Source organism: Lynx rufus, unplaced genomic scaffold (genome assembly GCF_022079265.1).
Source record: "Lynx rufus isolate CCGP_SWC_20201006 ecotype Redwood Valley unplaced genomic scaffold, mLynRuf1.p SCAF_11, whole genome shotgun sequence".
Lineage (NCBI taxonomy): Eukaryota > Metazoa > Chordata > Mammalia > Carnivora > Felidae > Lynx > Lynx rufus.
Window position 1 is genome coordinate 28,554,137 of NW_025814825.1, and position 13,310 is coordinate 28,567,446.

Genomic DNA, 13,310 nt, shown 5'->3' on the forward strand with positions numbered 1-13,310 from the left:
AGTTTCAGTTTTGATAGTTTATATGTCTTTAGGAATTTGTCCATTTCTTCCAGATTGCCCAATTTATTGGAGTATAATTGCTCATAATATTCTCTTATCATTGTTGGTATTTCTACAGTGTTGGTTGTGATCTCTCCTCTTTCATTCTTGATTTCATTTATTTGGGTCCTTTCCTTTTTCTTTTTGATCAAACTGGCTAGGAGTTTATCAATTTTTTTTAATTCTTTCAGAGAACCAGCTCCTGGTTTTATTTATCTGTTCTGTTCTTTTGTTTGTTTGTTTCAATAGCACTGGTTTCTGCTCCAATCTTTATTTTCCATCATCTGCTCGTTTAGGGTTTTATTTGCTATTCCTTTTCCAGCTTAAAGAGAGACTGTTTTAAATGATTAAAGAAATTAGAGAGGCACCCGGGTGGCTCAGTCAGTTAAGCGTCCGACTTCAGCTCAGGTCATGATCTCATGATTTGTGGGTTTGAGCCCCACGTCAACCTCTGCTAACAGCTCAGAGCCTGGAGCCTGCATCAGATGCTGTGTCTTCCTCTCTCTCTCTGCCCCTCCCCCACTCATGTTCTGTCTGTCTGTCTCTCTCTCAAAAATGGATAAACATTTAAAAAATTTAAAAAAAAGAAATTAGAAGTCCTGTAAGAACAAGAAACTTTGAAATATTACCTAACAAAAAGGAAATGAAATAAAATATTTAAAGATGTAAGTCACAGAAATTCAAAATGCAATAGGTTTAAAAGTGAGTTAAATGCCTGTGGGGGGAGAATGAGTGAGAGGGGCAATTCTGAGGAAATCACCCAGCATGCATCACAGTTAAAGAAAAGATGGAGGGGCGCCTGGGTGGCGCAGTCGGTTAAGCGTCCGACTTCAGCCAGGTCACGATCTCGCGGTCCGTGAGTTCGAGCCCCGCGTCAGGCTCTGGGCTGATGGCTCAGAGCCTGGAGCCTGTTTCCGATTCTGTGTCTCCCTCTCTCTCTGCCCCTCCCCCGTTCATGCTCTGTCTCTCTCTGTCCCAAAAATAAATAAACGTTGAAAAAAAAAAGAAAAGAAAAGATGGAACTCTTTGAGGAGTTCAAGAACTATACACTAGGATGAGTAGAACTGACACATATCAATAGGCATTCAGGAAGGAAGGCATGTGGGGAAGGGAGGAGAAGCGATCTTTGAGAGGTTGGTCACTTTAAGAAATTATTTTAAAAAAAAAGTGAATCCTCAGACTGAGGAAGCAGAAACAGTCATGAGCAGGAAAAATGAAAAATGAACCCATGGCTATACCTCACTAAGAATCACTTAAAAGGCAAAAACAAAAAGAAAGTCTACAGAGCAACCAGAGAGGAAAGACCAATGACCTTGCAAGGCAATGACCATCTATCTGACTGACAGCAGGTGTCGAAAGAGCAATAGAAGAAGCCATAAGACAAGAGAAGGAAATCTTCAGCACACCGGAAGCACATACCTATTAACCTAGCATTCCATACCCTGGTGTAGAATAATAGTTCCAGAATGAGGGGAAATAAAGTAATTTTTCATTCAAGTAGAACATGCCATTACAGTCACTCATTTACTCACTCACTGTGGTAACTATTTAGAAATGTACTTCTGAAGCAAAAACACTGGACCTAGAAGTAAGGAGTGAGATGCTCACAGCAATAATGAACAAAGAATTGAGTGATCTGCAGGTACATCTAAGTGAGCTTAAGCTGTACAAAGTAACACTATGATCAGTAGGCATCACTGGAAACAAGACAGACCAAAAAGCAAGACAATGAGCATGCAAGTTAGGGGGAGAGATACAAAAACAGTTCAAGGTCCTGTGGCTCTTTTATTTTTCAGAAAAATTATAAAAATGCTGATTTTTTAAAAAGCATATTCAACTTTTAAAGAATAGGGATAAACTATATAACAAGTAAATAAAAGTTAAAGGGAATAACAAAAATTCGGTTAATTCATAGAGGACAGGACACAAAAAATGAAGTTGAGGATTGAAACTAAGCATGATAATAATAAATAGAAAAAAAGAAGTAAATACAGATTTATTAGTAACCTCAGTTATAAACTGACTATATTTTCCCATTAAAATACAACAATTTCAGATGGGATTTTTTTTAACCCAGCTATATGCTATTTTGTAAGAGATGCAGCTAAACACTATGACACACACAAAAACAGATGAATGTAAAAAGGTGAGAAAATATAGGAGGAAAATATTATTCAAAAGAGAGCAACTGTAGCCATACTTATATTGGACAAATAGACATGACAAAAAGCATTATTAGAGTAAAAAAATCATACATGATGATAATGAGAACAATTCAACATAAAGATATAAAAAATCCAAATTTGTACATTTCTAACAACATAGTTATAAAACAAAGAAAAAATCAATACATTTATAAAAAGAAATTGAAAACTCCACATCATAATAGAATTTTATAACCCCCCACTCTGTAATTGATAAAGTAGAGGGAAAAAAATATTAGTAAGGACACAGAACATTTAAACAACACAGTTTACAGGTTTTATCTGACAAACAGTTACAGTATACCCAACAATCAGCATCTACACAACAAAACTGACCTCAACAAATACAAAAAAAATCAATACCATGCAGATCATGGTCTCCAACCACAGTAAAATAACATTAGAGATCAATAACAGGGGTGCCTGGGTGGCTCAGTTGGTTGAGCATCTGACATCAGCTCAGGTCATGGTCTCATAGTTTGTGGGTTTGGGCCCTACTATTCGTGCAGAGTCTGCTTGGGATTCTTCTCTCCCTCTCTCTGCCTCTCCTCCACTCATGCTTTCCCTCTCTCTCTCTCAAAATAAATAAATCTTAAAAAAAAATCAATGACAGTCAACCTTGCAAATGTATTTGAAAATTCAACACTTTAAATAGCTTATGAGGTGAAGAAGAAATAATACTGGAAATAAGAAATTAGAACCAAACAATGATGACTATATAAGCTTAGAAACTTTAGGATCCACCTAAAGTAGCACTTAGAGGGAAATTTATAGCTTTAACTGCATGCACTAAAATACAAGGAAGATTGAAGACTCATGAAGCAAGAATCCAACTCAAAGTGTTATTAAAAGAATAAAAGCTAAAACTCCAAAAGCATAGAAAGAAGAAAATGGTTTTTAAAAACAAGTTCATTTGGGGAAATAAATGAAATTGGACCTCTACTTCACACCATGCATAAAAATTAATTCCAAGGTGCATTAAGTACTTAAATGGCAAACTAAAATTTTTTGTAGAAAATGTAAGTAAACATCTTTCTGAATTTGCTGTAGGAAAAGATCTTTTAAACAGGAGATAGCAGGTACCAGCATTAAAATAAAAGTTTGATAAATTTGACTGTATCCAACTAAGAATTTATGTTTATCAATAAACACCTTAAAAAAAGAGCAAAGACAAGCTAACTAACAAGCAAAGAGAATATTTGTAACATGCACAGCCTACACTAGATTAGTATTAAGAATATGAAGAACTCCGGGGCGCCTGGGTGGCGCAGTCGGTTAAGCGTCCGACTTCAGCCAGGTCACAATCTCGCGATCTGTGAGTTCGAGCCCCGCGTCAGGCTCTGGGCTGATGGCTCAGAGCCTGGAGCCTGTTTCCGATTCTGTGTCTCCTTCTCTCTCTGCCCCTCCCCCGTTCATGCTCTGTCTCTCTCTGTCCCAAAAATAAATAAACGTTGAAAAAAAGAATATGAAGAACTCCTACAAATCAATGAGAAGGACAAACAACCCAATAAAAATTAACAGGAGAAATAAATGAAGAAGAAAGAAAACACATATTAGGAAATGTTCCCTATCATTTGTGAGTCAATGATCAAGGGAAAATCAAATTAAGATTAGGAGATTTTATACTCATTTGATCCACAAAATCTAAGACGTCAATAGCATCAACTGTTGGAAAGGATATGAGTTAATAGGATTTCTTATACTTTGCTTGAAGGGATGATTTTTGGAGCAATTCATACAATTGCATTCCTGGCTATTGTCCAGTAAAATATGTCCAAGAGACAGCCCTCCTCATGTAATACCAGGAAGCATATATCAGAATATTGATAGGTACTGTATTTATAATTTTAAAAACCTGGAAATAACTGAATGCCTTTCAATAAGTGAATAAATTATTCACCAAATGACATGTCATACAATGGTGAAAAGTGAAGAAGTACAGCTACATGTAGCAACAATGGATGAGACACAGTAGTATAATATTGATAATATTGACTTAAAAAAAACAAGTCCCGGGGCACCTGGGCAGCTCAGTGGGTTAAGCATCAGACTTTGGCTCAGGTCATGATCTTGTGGTTCGTGGGATCGAGCCCCATGTTGGGCTATCTGCTGTCAGTGAAGAGCCCACTTTGGATCCTCTGTCCCTGTCTCTTTCTGCCCCTCTCCTGCTCACACTTTCTTTCTCTCAAAAATAAAAAATAAACATTAAAAAAAAAGTCCCAGAGGGGTGCCTGGGTGGCTCAGTCAGTTGAGCGTCCAACTCTTGATATTGGCTCACGTCATGGTCTTGCAGTGGTAGGATCAAGTCCCACGTCAGGCTCCCCACTGAGCGTGCAGCCTGCTTGGGATTCTCTCTCTGTCTCTGCCCTTCCCCACGTTCTCTCTCTCTCTCTCTCTCTCTCTCTCTCTCTCAAAATAAATAAATAAACATAAAAAATAAGTCCCAGAATATCACGTACCACAATATTCCCTTTTTATTACATTAAGAGCACCCCAAAATAAACAATGTTCTTTTAGAAATATACACAAATACGGAAGCAAGAAAATGAAAAGCACATGGTCCGGAATAGTAGTACTCAGTTGGAGGAGAAGGCTGAGGGAAGGCGGGAGGAATAAATGGGTAGATGTGAACTACTGGGGTTGTCCTCTCTCTAATGTTGAGCAGTGGGCTCCAGCCTGATTATTATTACATACATAAACACAATAAAACAGGCCATGGCAGGATAACGATGAGCATCCTGAGCCAAGAATTCTCGCTTATCCAATTCTGAGCACCTGAGGTCCATTAGAAAGTTAATAACATAGTAATCGAAGAAATAATAGAGAGAATGACAAAACCTAAAAGCTGGTTCTTTGAAGAGACTAATAAAAGAGACAAACCTCTAGCACAATAGTGAGATTAAGGAAGGAGAAACACAAAAACAATCTCAGAAACACAAACGACCATAATTACAGGTACAGTCAAAATTGAAATAACCATTTGAAAATCAGATGAGTTAAGTTTATGCCAATAAATTTGAAAACCTGGATAAAATGATATATTTTCTACAGAACTATAACAATAAAGTAACACAAAAGGAATGAAAATGCAGAATAGATTCGTACCTATTTAAGTAGAATCAATAGTTGAAACTCTTCACACAAATACAGACACATACAGTAAAGCAGGTGGGTTCTTTCAAAATTTCTAGGAACAGATAATCTTACACATATTACTCCAAAGAGTTGAAAAAGCAAGAAAACTATCCTAACCAACATGTATTCTAAACAAGAATAGTGCACAAAAGGAGAGTCATACTCTGGATTCGTTTATGAACACACATGCAACTACCCTACATAAAATAGTGGCAAATGGTACCTAACAGTATATCCAAACATAGTAGCAAAGCGGGATTTATCACAGGAATACAGTGATGGTTTCACCTTAGACATCAGAGCAGTGTGTTTCATCACATGAAAAGATCAAAGCAAGAAATAAAACCACAATCACCTCAACAGATGTAGAAAGAGGATTTGATAATATTCAAAAACCCTTTTGTGATTACCATTCTTAGTAAAATCAGAGAAGGAAATTTCCTTAGTCTGACAAAGGCCAGCTACCAGAACCTAAAGCAAATATCATACATAATAGTGAAACCTTGAAATCATTACCTTTAAAACAAGGAATAAGAATTTTCTGCAGAGGAAAAAGCAAGAGACCCTACAGATAAAACTAATAGACCTAATCAGAGGATTCAATCACCAGCTGATAAATACATCAACAAATAATGAGAAAATGTACACTTCTAAAAGGTATTAATCCCAATAAGCAATAAAATCTATAGATATGTTTGACTAAATCTAACAAAATATGTGTATGAACTTTTATTGTTAAAAGTATAAAACTTTACAGTAGGCTATAAAAGACCTACATAAATGGAGAGCATACCATGATTAATGGACTATTCAAATCATAAATACAGCAATTCTCACTAAAATAATCTATAAATTCCATGCAATTCTAACTTAAGTCCAAACAGGATTTTTCATAGAACCCAAAGAGCTGATCTTAAAATTCCAATGGGAGGAAAAAAACCAACAACATGAAAAGCCAAGTCTGTTCTAAAGATAGAGATGATAGACTTTCTACTTCACATATCAAGTCTTACCACAATGCTACAGAAATTGAAACCATGAGATTTTATATATATATATATTTATTTATTTATATATATATATTTATTTATATATATATACATATATATACACATATATAATTTATATATATATATAATTTATATATATTTTTATATATAATATATATTTATATATATTTATATATTTTATATATGTATAAATATATATATAATATCATGTACACATATATTGTATGTGTGTGTATGTAAAACCTGTTATCTGACAGAGGTAAAATTATCTGAGGAGAAGAAATAAATAAATTATTCTGGGTCAATCAGCTACCCATATGGAAAAAGAATCAGGTTCCTGTCTCACATCATCCACAAAAACAAATTCCACACAGATTGAATACCTAAATACAAAAAAACTTTAAAACTTTAAATGAAAATACAGATGATCTGGGTTGCTCAGTCGGTTAAGCATCCAACTTCTTTGGCTCAGGTCATGATCTCACAGTTCGCGAGTTTGAGCCCCACGTTAGGCTCTGCACCAGTGGTGTGGAGCCTGCTTGGGATTCTCTTTCTCTCTCCCTCTCTCTGTCTCTGCCCCTTCTCCACTTGCTTGCTCTCTCTCTCTCTCTCTCTCTCTCTCAAAATAAGTGAATAAACTTTAAAAAATTAAAAAAAAGAAAATACAGGGGGGGCACCTAGGTGGCTCAGTCGGTTAAGTGTCCAACTTTGGCTCAGGTCATCATCTCACACCTGGTGAGTTTGAGCCCCGTGTCTGGCTCTGTGCTGACAGCTCACAGCCTGGAGCTTGCTTCGGATTCTGTGTCTCCCTCTCTCTCTGCTCCTCCCCCACTCATGCTTTCTCTCTCTCTCTCTCTCTCAAAAATAAGTAAACATTAAAAAAATGTAAAAAAAAAAAAAGAAAATACAGATGATCTTTACGACATTGGGGAGAGGGAATGATTTAATAAACATAGACTCAAACCCTAAATAAAAAGACTAACAGCTGAAAACTTCTCTGATAAGAGATACCTTGCACAAAGTAAAAACACAGTCTACTCAGAAGCAGCTTTTGCAACATACAGATAGAAAGACTGGTGTCTAGACTATGTAAGTCAGTCCTAAAATCAGTAAGAAAAGAGTAATATAAATAAGCAAATGATATAAACAGCCAATTCACAGAAAAGGAACATGAACAGTCTCTTAAGCAAATAAAAAGATGCTCAACGTTCCTAGTAATCAGAGAAATGAAAATAAAACAATGAGATACAATTTCACTATCTATCCATTTAAAATATATTTTAGGGGCTCCTGGGTGGCTCAGTCAGTCAAGCATCAGACTCTTGTTTTTGCCTCAGGTCATGATCTCACGGTTTGTGGGGTCGAACCCCACATTAGGCTCCGTGCTGACAGCACAGAGGCTGTTTAGGATTCTCTCTCCCTCTCTCTCTGCCCTTCCCTGGCTCATGTGCTCTCTATCGCTCTCTCTCAAAAATAAGTAAAAAATTTTTAAAAATCACTCAGAGGGTGCCTGGGTGGCTCAGTGGGTCAAGCATCTGACTTCGGCTCAAGTCATGATCTCAGTTTCGTGGGTTAGAGCCCCGCATTGGGCTCTGTGCTGACAGCACCAGGGCCTGCTTGGGATTCTTTCTCCCTCTCTCTCTGCCCCTCTCTTACTCACGTTCTCCCTCCTTCTTAAAAGAAATAACAACAACAAAAAAAAATGAACAAAAAAATTCCATTTAGTGTATGGCTAGGCATATAGTCAATAAATAAAAATATGCCTGGAAGAACACAGGTCAATTTTAGAGGGTTAACATATGCCAACATTAGGAATCTAGTTACCTCGGAGAGAGGAAGTGAAAAGGAATTGAGATGGTGGATTCCTTTGTCACATTTAGTTCTCTAAGAAACAGATCTGAAACAAATTTTGCATAATCTTCACATTTGCAAAAGCTCGGCAAAATATTCTGCCTTCATGAAAGAACATAACTTAAAAGGTACTTCATTGAAAACTAGTAAGAATCTACTTAGAAAAAGGGGAAATGCAGGGGGTAGGGAAAGTACCATACAAATGAAGATTTATCTCCAGGAGTGAGAAGCTTGAGAGTCGGGGCTGAAATCTCTGAAGAACAGGTGAGCAGTAAGGCAGAGAGTTACCTGGGTGGAGGCAGAGAGAAGCAGCTGGAAACACTATTAAGATACCACCTTCCTGGGGCACCTGGGTGGCTCGGTCAATTAAGCCTCCAACTTCGGCTCAGGTCATGATCTTATGGTCCATCGTCCATAGGTTCGAACTCCATACTGGGCTCTATGCTGACAGCTTGGGAGACTGCTTTGGATTCTGTGTCTCCCCTTCTCTCTGCTCCTCCTCCGCTCACGCTCTGTTTCTCTCTCTCAAAATAATAAACATTAAAATTATATATATCACATTCTTGCCTTGATATCTCAGAATGTTTGAGGTTCCAAAGTGTGGTTATTAAATGGAGGGAGACTCCTTTTTAATGCAAATTAAAATTATTCTAAAATGTGACCTATTATAATAGTTCGACAAATGAAAAAGAACTTTAAACCCACTTTGTCCTCTTAAAGGCAGAACAGCTGTTTACATCTTTCCCTGTTCCTCTGCCTTTTACCTGGATACAAACTCATCTTATATGGTGCACAATTCTGCATCCTGATTTCTTAACAGTGAAATGTGTGGTCCCCCAGTTCCCAGGGTCTCTGCAGCCACTCTCCCAGGGGGACATTCTGTGCACCCCAGGTGTCACCCAGGGCACAGATTTTCCAACCCTGAGCGCCCTCAGGGCTGAGTTCCATCCACAGCACCAGCAGCCTGTACCGACTACAGCACAGCTTTACAAAGCCATTTTCCTGATATCATGGGTTTAAAAATGGAGCTTTGGTTATTGCGATTACTGGTTATGACCCACTAAAAACCAAACGGAGAGGAGGCAGAAATGTGAAAGAACGAGGAAGAAACAAATGAAAGCGGGGAGAGATGGTGTTTCAAATTTAAAGTAAAACTTTACCTTGTGAGATAAGCCAGGATGGTCTCCTGGGAGCAAGGGAAACCTGAGGCACCTCTGTCCCTTGCTGACCATCTTCTCCCACCCTTGGTGTTTGTATCCAAACAAGACCCCTGCCCTGGAGGTGTCAGCCTCTCCCCAAAACTAAAGTGGACAGCCACAGTTACAAAGGTCTAACTCCCACCCCTCCCCACCTCCCCACCTCACACCACCCACCACCTCCCCCACCGCCCCGACCCCCCGCCAAGGCTGGAGAGTTAAACGCCTAGTTTTCAGAAGCCGTATCACTGTTTTCCAAATTACAGTTAGAGCCCTAAGGTCAAGGTTACCAGAGAATGTGAACCACCCTCCTCTCTGGGCCTCCTCCCTGAGGGTCCCCATGTTGAGTGGGAGTGGTCTGGTCTACCCTGTCGTGAAAAACAAAAAATGTTTGTAGATTTCTTTGTACAGTGCCTACAAGCTTGAAAGCACCAAATTCATTGCGGAAAAGAAAATGATAAATGGAGGTGGCCAATATTCAGATACACAGTTTCTCAAACCAAGATTCAAGCTAAGGCGCTGTCCTTTTTTCTCCTCCAAAGAAGCAGCGTGTTCTAACAAGCAGCTTAGAAGAAGTTATTGACAGTGACAATACTAATGAGATGCATCAGTCAGATGTAAAGATGTGTTTGTCTTAAATTCAGACTCTATCCAAAGCCATAATCTAAATCGAAGCTGGTTTTCGACTTTTTTCAAATCTGAAATCCACAAAACAGGTAAAGGAAATAGGCAGAACAAAGGTTTTTAGATCTGAAATCTACAATACACAGATGCAATACATAGGTTTGGGGGCACAGGTCTCCCACACTCTTGCTGGGTTGGTCTTACCAGGGGGCAGGTGGTCGTAGAACTGCAAAGAGCCTCTTCTGTGGGGATGAACTGATTATGGTCCTGTTAGATTCTTCACCTCCCAAATTTCATTCCTATAGTTAGTGAAAAGTATTTTCCGTTTACTCTCAGGTTACTTGCTTAGCAAAATGAAATTTTTATATTCCAGGGAAAACAATTTCAAAATTATATTCCAGGCATTAATTTGAGGATTAAAACATGTCCAACAGACTAAAAATGTTAGCTGACATTCTTCTCCTGTAGATAGTTACTTAGTTTGCATTCACTTCAGACACTTGTGCCAATGGAGGTATAAAATGTCCCCTTGGTGTGACTGGATCATCAGGAGGTTACCTTCCCTTCCCTCACTGCATAAATGAAGCTCCCAGAGATTTAACAACAGAGGACACTGAATGGGAAAGTGAAATTCAACTTCTGAAAGAACCATTCCCACTTGGGCAGTAAATTAAGATTCAGATAAAAAATATGTTCTAAAATTACTCCCATGAATTAAATGTTAATACATTTAGGTTAAAGAAGTTAAATCGGAGTCATTACATGGAGACTGAATGAAATGGTAGACTGAGCATAAATATTTGACACCCCTTCCAGACAAAATATATATACACATATAAAAATAGTTATATATAGTTGTATGAAATATATAGATATATCAATAAGTGTTGGAAGATGAATAAAGGAGGGCCCACTGTGAATCAGAAATTATGAAGCATCCCTGAAGGGCAGACACAATGGGATGAGAGCAGGTGGCGGCTGCCAGTGTGGGAGTGGCTGGGTGCTGAGCCCACAGTCAGCGGTTCTGCAGGCAGCAGCAGGTCATTTTGTTAGGATGAGGCAGAGGTTGGGCCCTCTCCCCCCGACCTTCACCCACCCCTACTGTGGCCTTGCAGGCAGGTACTTGAACAGAGGGGCTTTGCCATGCCCTCTGCTGGAAGCAGTCAGGAGAAATGGGGCCCGCATGCACCTGAGACTTGCTTTGGAACTCCCTCCCTAGCAGCAGAGCCTGGTTCCCTCCACAGTGCTCAAGACAGGTTAGGATAAACATGAGCATCTGTAGACAGACCGACAGAGGAGCTCAGAGATATCGATGCAAACATTAACTAAGAATCAATCATCAAAGAGGAAAACCAGCACCATAAAAATTAGTACCAAAACAATGAACTGCAGCACTGGAGTTCAAGGAAAGGAACTGACTAGAAGCAATGAAAGGAGATATTAAAAATAATTAACACACTGGAGGGATAAAAGAGCCTAATGCATCCATGACAAAGGAATAGGATATTAGGAAAGAAGGACCAATGACAAATCTCAGAAATGAGCAGTATTTTGTGATATTAGAAGACACACAGCAGGGCATAGACAGACTAACAGAATTAACATTGCTAAAGATCAATTTAATGATTGGAAGGATCAAGCAGAAACATTCCCCCAAAAGGACCAAACCCAAAGAGTTTTACAAGCATTCCATCAAATGTTCATATAAATTCCCATGTTGTATGAAATCTTCTTAGAACAAGGTGAGAAGTGTCCCGATTCATTTTCCAAGAGTAATATAACCTTCATACACACACATGTGCACACACACACACGTACACACACGTACACACACAGAGAACACATCAAAAAATGAGAAAAAAACCTGTAGAGCAAATTTCCTTATGAACTAAAGGGTTAAAAATCAAATAAAATGTTAGCCAACTGAAACCAGCAATATATTTAAAAGCAAACTATTATCATGACCTGATAGGGAACCCCCACCTCCAACCCAGTATTGAGAACATCCCAGGATTGATTGAATGAATTGATTCAACAAAAACTAGATCTACTATACTAATTTCTGTAGCAAATTAAGGAAAAGTCTTGTCATCACAGTAAATGCAGAAAATGCAAATGAAAAATTAAACATTCATTCTTAATAAAAAATAATTTGTAAGCTAAGAATAGGAATAAAAGTTTTTAATGCATTAAAAAGTATCAACCAGAGGGGCACCTGGGTGGCTCAGTCAGTTAAGTATCCAATTCTTGATTTTGGTTCAGGTCATGATCTCACGGTTCATGGGATCAAGGCCTGTGTTGGGTTCCACATAGCACAGAGCCTGCTTGGGATTCTCTCTTCCCCGCTCTCTCCCTCCCTCACTCGTGCTCTCTCTTTCTCAAAATAAATAAAAATAAACATTAAAAAAAAAGAAGTATCAACCAGAAACAGCACAAATACTCTTAAAATATGGGAAGTGGCCACCCTTATCACCAATCCTGGCTATCACTGGGCTTGAGAAACTAAGTAAGAAAAAAATAAGAGGTGATAGTATTGAAAAGCAAGAGAAAATTCTGTCATTATTTATAGATGATATTTGAAAGACCCAGAATATATAAGAGAATCAGCTGTCAAAATCTTAGAACTATAAAGATAATTCAACAGTAACAACAACAACAACAAAATAATAACAGCTAAGCTCTTATTTTTTGTGCCAAGCACTATTGTAAACCCTTTTTACCAACATGACTAATCAGAAAATACCATAGTTTCAGCAATATAACACATAGGATCATCTAAAGGTCTTTGTAAATAAGAAACATTCTATAATGTAAAAGCTGAGCTCTTCACAAAGTAAAATGTCAGAGCCTACAAATGAAAAAGAACCTGAAGAATATAGAGTAGTGCATGCACAGTGTAAAGTGCTATTTCTGGGGGCACCTGGGGGGCCCAGTCCGTTGAGCGTCCACCTCTTGTTTCGGCTCAGGTCACAATTTCATGGTTTGAGCCCTGCGTTGGGCTCCACGCTGTCAGTGTCACTGACAGCGTGGAGCCTGCTTAGGATTCTCCCTCATTCCCTCTTTCTCTGTCTCTCCTTCACTCGCGCACTCTTAGTGAATAAATAAACTTAAAAAAAAAAAGTGCTGTTCCTGAAATCTAGAAATTTGGATTTACCACCAAAATATGGATAAGAGACAAGGGAGTCAGAGCAGGACCCCCAATTATAGCCACAATCCTCAGAAAAACAATGGGCTCCTCCTGGAACAAAGAA